This window comes from Triticum dicoccoides, chromosome 4B (genome assembly GCF_002162155.2).
Source record: "Triticum dicoccoides isolate Atlit2015 ecotype Zavitan chromosome 4B, WEW_v2.0, whole genome shotgun sequence".
Classification (NCBI taxonomy): Eukaryota; Viridiplantae; Streptophyta; class Magnoliopsida; order Poales; family Poaceae; genus Triticum; species Triticum dicoccoides.
Window position 1 is genome coordinate 412016898 of NC_041387.1, and position 6154 is coordinate 412023051.

The window sequence follows — 6154 nt, forward strand, 5'->3', positions numbered from 1 at the left end:
AGTCCTGTCAAAGGAAAGGGAGATTAGATCCCGCATAGAGTCAAACTATGGAAAACAAGTGTCCCGTAAAGGGTAGAATCATTTACCTCGTCAGCCTGACGCTGCAAGCGGAATCCGCGATCTTCGGTAGCGGATGCGGGAGCCTCGGCGCCCTTAAAAAGCACCTTCCAGGCATCTTCGTACCTAGTGTCAAAGAGCCCGCTCAAGGTTTGGTGCTGAGCCAGATCGAACTCCCACAATTTAAAGGCCCGTTGTTGGCACGGGAGAATCCGATGGATGAGCATGACCTGGACCACGTTGACAAGCTTGAGCTTCTTGTTCACCAGCTTCTGGATGCAGGCTTGGAGTCCGGCCAGCTCCTTCAAATCGCCCCAAGTCAGGCCGCTCTCTTTCCAAGAGGTGAGCCGTGTGGGGATTCCAGATCTGAATTCGGGGGCCGCTGCCCATTTAGGGTCACGCGGCTCGGTGATGTAGAACCACCCCGATTGCCATCCCTTGATGGTTTCCACGAAGGCGCCCTCGAGCCAGGTAACGTTGGGTATCTTTCCCACCATGGCGCCTCCGCACTCCGCTTGATTCCCCTTTACAACCTTCGGCTTGACATTGAAGGTCTTGAGCCACAAGCTGAAGTGGGGCTGGATGTAGAGGAAGGCCTCGCACATGACGATAAACACCGAGATGTTGAGGATGAAATTCGGGGCCAGATCATGGAAATCCAGGCCGTAGTAGAACATGAGCCCCCGAACAAAGGGGTGAAGTGGGAAGCCCAGTCCACGGAGGAAATGGGGAAGGAATACCACCCTCTCATGGGGCCTGGGGTGGGGATGAGCTGCCCCTTGTCGGGGAGCCGATGCGCGATGTCGCTGAATAGGTATCCGGCGCCGCATAGCCTCTTGATGTGCCCCTCCGTAATGGAGGAGGCCATCCACTTGCCTCCCGCTCCGGACATGGCTGGGGAAGGTCGAGGTGAGATGTGCGGGCTTGGGCGCTGGAGCTCAAGTGCGCGGAGATGGATAAGCAAAGGAGGAAGAAGGCGTAGGTAAAAAGGTGGATCCTTGTCCCCTTATATATGGGCGGACGAAACTATGCGTCCCCACCGGCCTGATAAAACTCGCTTTTCTCCCAAGCGCCACAATCAATGGCGCGGTTGGGTTACCCACGTCCGTATTGATGAGAATCCCGGAATAAGGGGAACACGATCTCTACTTCGACAAGACGTGCCAAGGAAACCGCTTCGCTAAACGCGCTGAGGCGGTATAATAAAAACGATTCAAGTAAAGGCTTGGCTGTGGTGTGACGTCACGCCACGAAATACATCAGCAGATTGAACTTGTGTAAATATTATTCTCTCTACAGTGGAATGTGGAATTTATTTTGCAGAGCCGGACACTATCCTGGTGTTCACAATCTTCTACAAACTATTCGGAGAAGGAACCCGCCTTGCAATGCCGAAGACAATATGCGCGCCGAACTCGTCGTCATTGAAGCCTGGTTCAGGGGCTACTGAGGGAGTCCCTGACTAGGGGGTGTCTGGATAGCCGAACTATCATCATCGGCCGGACTCCAAGACTATGAAGATACAAGATTGAAGACTTTGTCCCGTGTCCGGATGGGACTTTCCTTGGCGTGGAAGGCAAGCTTGGCGATACGGATATGTAGATCTCCTACCATTGTAACCGACTCTGTGTAACCCTAGCCCTCTCCGGTGTCTATATAAACCGGATGGCTTTAGTCCGTAGGACACAACAACAATTACAACAATCATACCATAGGCTAGCTTCTAGGGTTTAGCCTCCTTGATCTCGTGGTAGATCTACTCTTGTAATACCCACATCATCAATATCAATCAAGCAGGACGTAGGGTTTTACCTCCATCAAGAGGTCCCGAACCTGGGTAAAACATCGTGTCCCTTGTCTCCTGTTACCATCCGCCTAGACGCACAGTTCGGGACCCCCTACCCGAGATCCGCCGGTTTTGACACCGACACCCCTCTTCCCTTATTACTTCCTATTAATTGCAACGATGACCAAGGCTACATTCATCAACTCTCAACAATTTTTATGCCTCATACTTTCTATGTGTGAAGTTATCACTATCCATAAGATCAATATGAACTCTTTTGTTCTTTCTATTTTCTCAAGATCATAGCAACATAGCAAAGCCCTTGACTCAACACTAATCCTTATTATAGATAGCACACGGACTCGATTACATAAAGAGATCACAAAGCAAAACTCAAAACTACTTGATATCAAAACTTCGAACTAATAGATCAAGATAGTACTAAAAGGATCAAACTAAATAAAGCGGTAAAGATAGAAGTGTGATGGTGATACGATACCGGGGCACCTCCCCCAAGCTTGGCAGTTGCCAAGGGGAGTGCCTATACCCATGTGATTATTTCTTCGGAGGTGGTGAAGTAGGAGTTGTTGATGATGTAGGCTTGTCTTTCGTCTTCCAAGGCATAGGCTCTCCATCATAAAAGGATGATCGAGTCTCCGGGATCCTTAAATCTGCAGCCAAACTCATTCGCTTGAATCTATATTCATACTCACAGTTCTAGTTTTGCAGGTCATAAATCTGGGCTTGGAGGTGCTCGATTTTCTCTTGAAGCTCGAAGATGGTCTCCCCAATGACTTTGGCATCCAGCTTGTGGTTGTTGGCGAACTCCATGATCATCATCTGGTCGGCGTTGAGTCCACGCTCCACCATCCCTTGACACTTGAAAACCTCTTGCTCCATGGCTTCGAGCTTTGTCTCTACGCTCCTGGTACGCCTTGGTCCCTCCACATCGCGGATGTGCAACACCCCCTCATGCATCTCAATGGTTTGAGGTTGATGCAACACCTCCTCAAGGTAGGGGTTGATAACCCTCTCGAAAAACTTGTCCTTGGGAGCGCTTGGAGAGGATATTTGCGTGATACGGTGATCAAAACATTTGGGAGTATATATAATGAATTTTTACGGACCAAAATACGTAACATACAAGAAACAGAGTCCGGGAGGCACACGAGGTGCCCACGAGACAGGGGGGCGCGCCCTACAGGGGGGGCGCCCTCCTCTCTCATGGGAGCCTCGTGCCCCTTTCGGACTACTTCTTTCTTCCTAAAATCCTTAAATAATCCAAAACTGATAAAACTTGCCATTAGAGTTGTTTTGGAGTCGGTTTACTTACCGTACCACGTACCTATGCCTTTCGGAGTCTGGAGTGTTCTGGAAAGTGTCTCTTATGTATTCCTCAGGGGTTATGGTTTCAATAATATTAGTTTCAACATTGATAGGATTACCTGAAATATAATGTTTAATTCTTTGGCCATTTACCACCCTCGGGTTTGTGCCTTCGAAGTTGTTGATTTTTATAGCACCAGAACGATAGACCTCCTCGATAACGTAGGGACCTTCCCATTTTGAGAGAAGTTTTCCTGCAAAAAATCTTAAACAAGAGTTGAACAATAACACATAATCTCCTATGTTAAACTCACGCTTTTGTATCCTCTTATCATGCCAGCATTTGACTTTTTCTTTGAAAAGCTTGGCATTCTCATATGCTTGGGTTCTCCATTCATCAAGTGAGCTAATATCAAACAACCTCTTCTCACCGGCAAGTTTGAAGTCATAATTGAGCTCTTTAATAGCCCAATATGCTTTATGTTCAAGTTCAAGAGGTAAATGACATGCTTTTCCATAAACCATCTTATATGGAGACATACCCATAGGATTTTTGTATGCAGTTCTATAGGCCCATAATGCATCATCAAGTTTTTTGGACCAATTCTTTCTAGATCTATTCACAGTCTTTTGCAAAATTAGTTTGAGCTCTGTATTGGTCAACTCTACTTGACCACTAGACTGCGGATGATAAGGAGATGTGATTCTATGATTGACATCATACTTAGCAAGCATCTTACGGAAAGCACCATGAATAAAGTGTGAACCACCATCAGTCATATGATATCTAGGGACTCCAAACCTCAGAAAAATAACTTCTTTAAGCATTTTAATAGAAGTGTTATGATCAGCACTACTAGTTGAAATAGCTTCTACCCACTTAGTAACGTAATCAACAGCAACTAAAATATGTGTATAACCATTAGAGGCAGGAAAAGGTCCCATATAATCAAAGCCCCAAACATCAAATGGTTCAATAACAAGAGAATAATTCATAGGCATTTCTTGACGTCTACTAATGTTACCTATTCTTTGACATTCATCACAAGATACGACAAAATTACGAGCATCTTTGAAAAGAGTAGGCCAATAAAAACCAGATTGTAGTACCTTGTGTGCAGTTGTATCTCCAGCGTGGTGTCCTCCATAGGATTCAGAGTGACACTTGCGTAGGATCTGTTCCTGTTCATGCTCAGGCACACAACGTCTAATAATACCATCTACTCCTTCTTTATAAAGGTGTGGATCATCCCAGAAGTAATGTCTTAAATCATAAAAGAACTTTTTCTTTTGCTGGTATGTGAAACTAGGCGGTATATATTTAGCAACAATGTAATTAGCATAATTAGCATACCCAAGGAGTAGTACGAGAAGCATTGACAACCGCTAATTGTTCATCAGGAAAACTATCATTAATAGGCAGTGAGTCATCAAGAACATTCTCTAACCTAGACAAGTTGTCTGCAATGGGGTTCTCAGCTCCCTTTCTATCAATAATATGCAAGTCAAATTCTTAGAGCAAGAGAACCCATCTAATGAGTCTAGGCTTAGCATCTTTCTTTTCCATAAGATATTTAATAGAAGCATGATTAGTGTGAATAGTAACTTTGGAATCAACAATATAAGGTCTAAACTTATCACATGCAAACACAACTGCTAAGAATTCTTTTTGAGTAGTAGCATAATTTCTCTGGGCAGTATCAAGAGTCTTGATAGAATAATGGATAACATTCAATTTCTTATCAACTCTTTGCCCTAAAACAGCACCTACAGCATAATCACTAGCATCGCACATAATTTCAAAAGGTAAATTCCAATCAGGTGGCTGAACAATAGGTGCAGTGATCAAAGCCTTCTTAAGTGTTTCGAATGCTTCTACTCAATCATCATCAAAGACAAAAGGAATATCTTTTTGCAATAAATTAGTCAGAGGCCTAGAGATTTTAGAAAAGTCCTTAATGAACCTCCTATAAAAACCGGCGTGACCCAGGAAACTTCTTATACCTTTTATGTCCTTGGGACATGGCATCTTTTCAATAGCATCAGCTTTGGCTTTATCAACTTCAATACCTTTCTCGGAGATCTTGTGCCCCAAGACAATGCCTTCATTAACCATAAAGTGACACTTTTCCCAATTCAGGATGAGACTAGTGTCTTCGCATCTCTGCAAAACTCGATCAAGGTTGCTCAAACAATCATCAAAAGAGGATCCATAGACAGAGAAGTCATCCATGAATACCTCACAAATCTTTTCACAAAAATCATAAAATATAGCCATCATGCATCTTTGAAAGGTAGCAGGTGCATTACGTAAACCAAAAGGCATACGTCTATAAGCAAAAGTACCAAAAGGGCAAGTAAAAGTAGTTTTAGATTGATCCCCCACTGATACAGGTATCTGAGAGAAGCCAGAATAACCATCTAGAAAGCAAAAATGTGTGTGTTTGGATAGCCTTTCTAGCATTTGATCAATAAAAGGTAAAGGGTAATGATCTTTCTTAGTAGCTTTATTAACTTACGAAAATCAATTACCATCCTATAACCCGTAATAATTCTTTGCGTGATCAATTCATCTTTATCATTAGGGACAACGGTAATACCTCCCTTTTTAGGGACACAATGGACAGGGCTTACCCATTCACTATCAGCAACGGGATAAATAATACCTGCCTCAAGGAACTTTAGTATCTCCTTTCTTACCACTTCCTTCATTTTGGGATTTAATCGTCTTTGAGGATCTCTAACTGGTTTGGCATCTTTCTCCACTGAAATTTTGTGTTGACATAATGTGGGACTAATGCCCTTAAGATCATCCAGAGTATATCCAATAGCAGCTCGGTGCTTCTTCAGAGTTTTCAATAATATTTCTTCTTCTTTCTCTGAAAGGTTAGCACTAATAATAACAGGATATATTTCTTTTTCATCAAGATAAGCATACTTAAGATTATCAGGTAAGGGTTTGAGTTCAAACACGGGATCACCCTT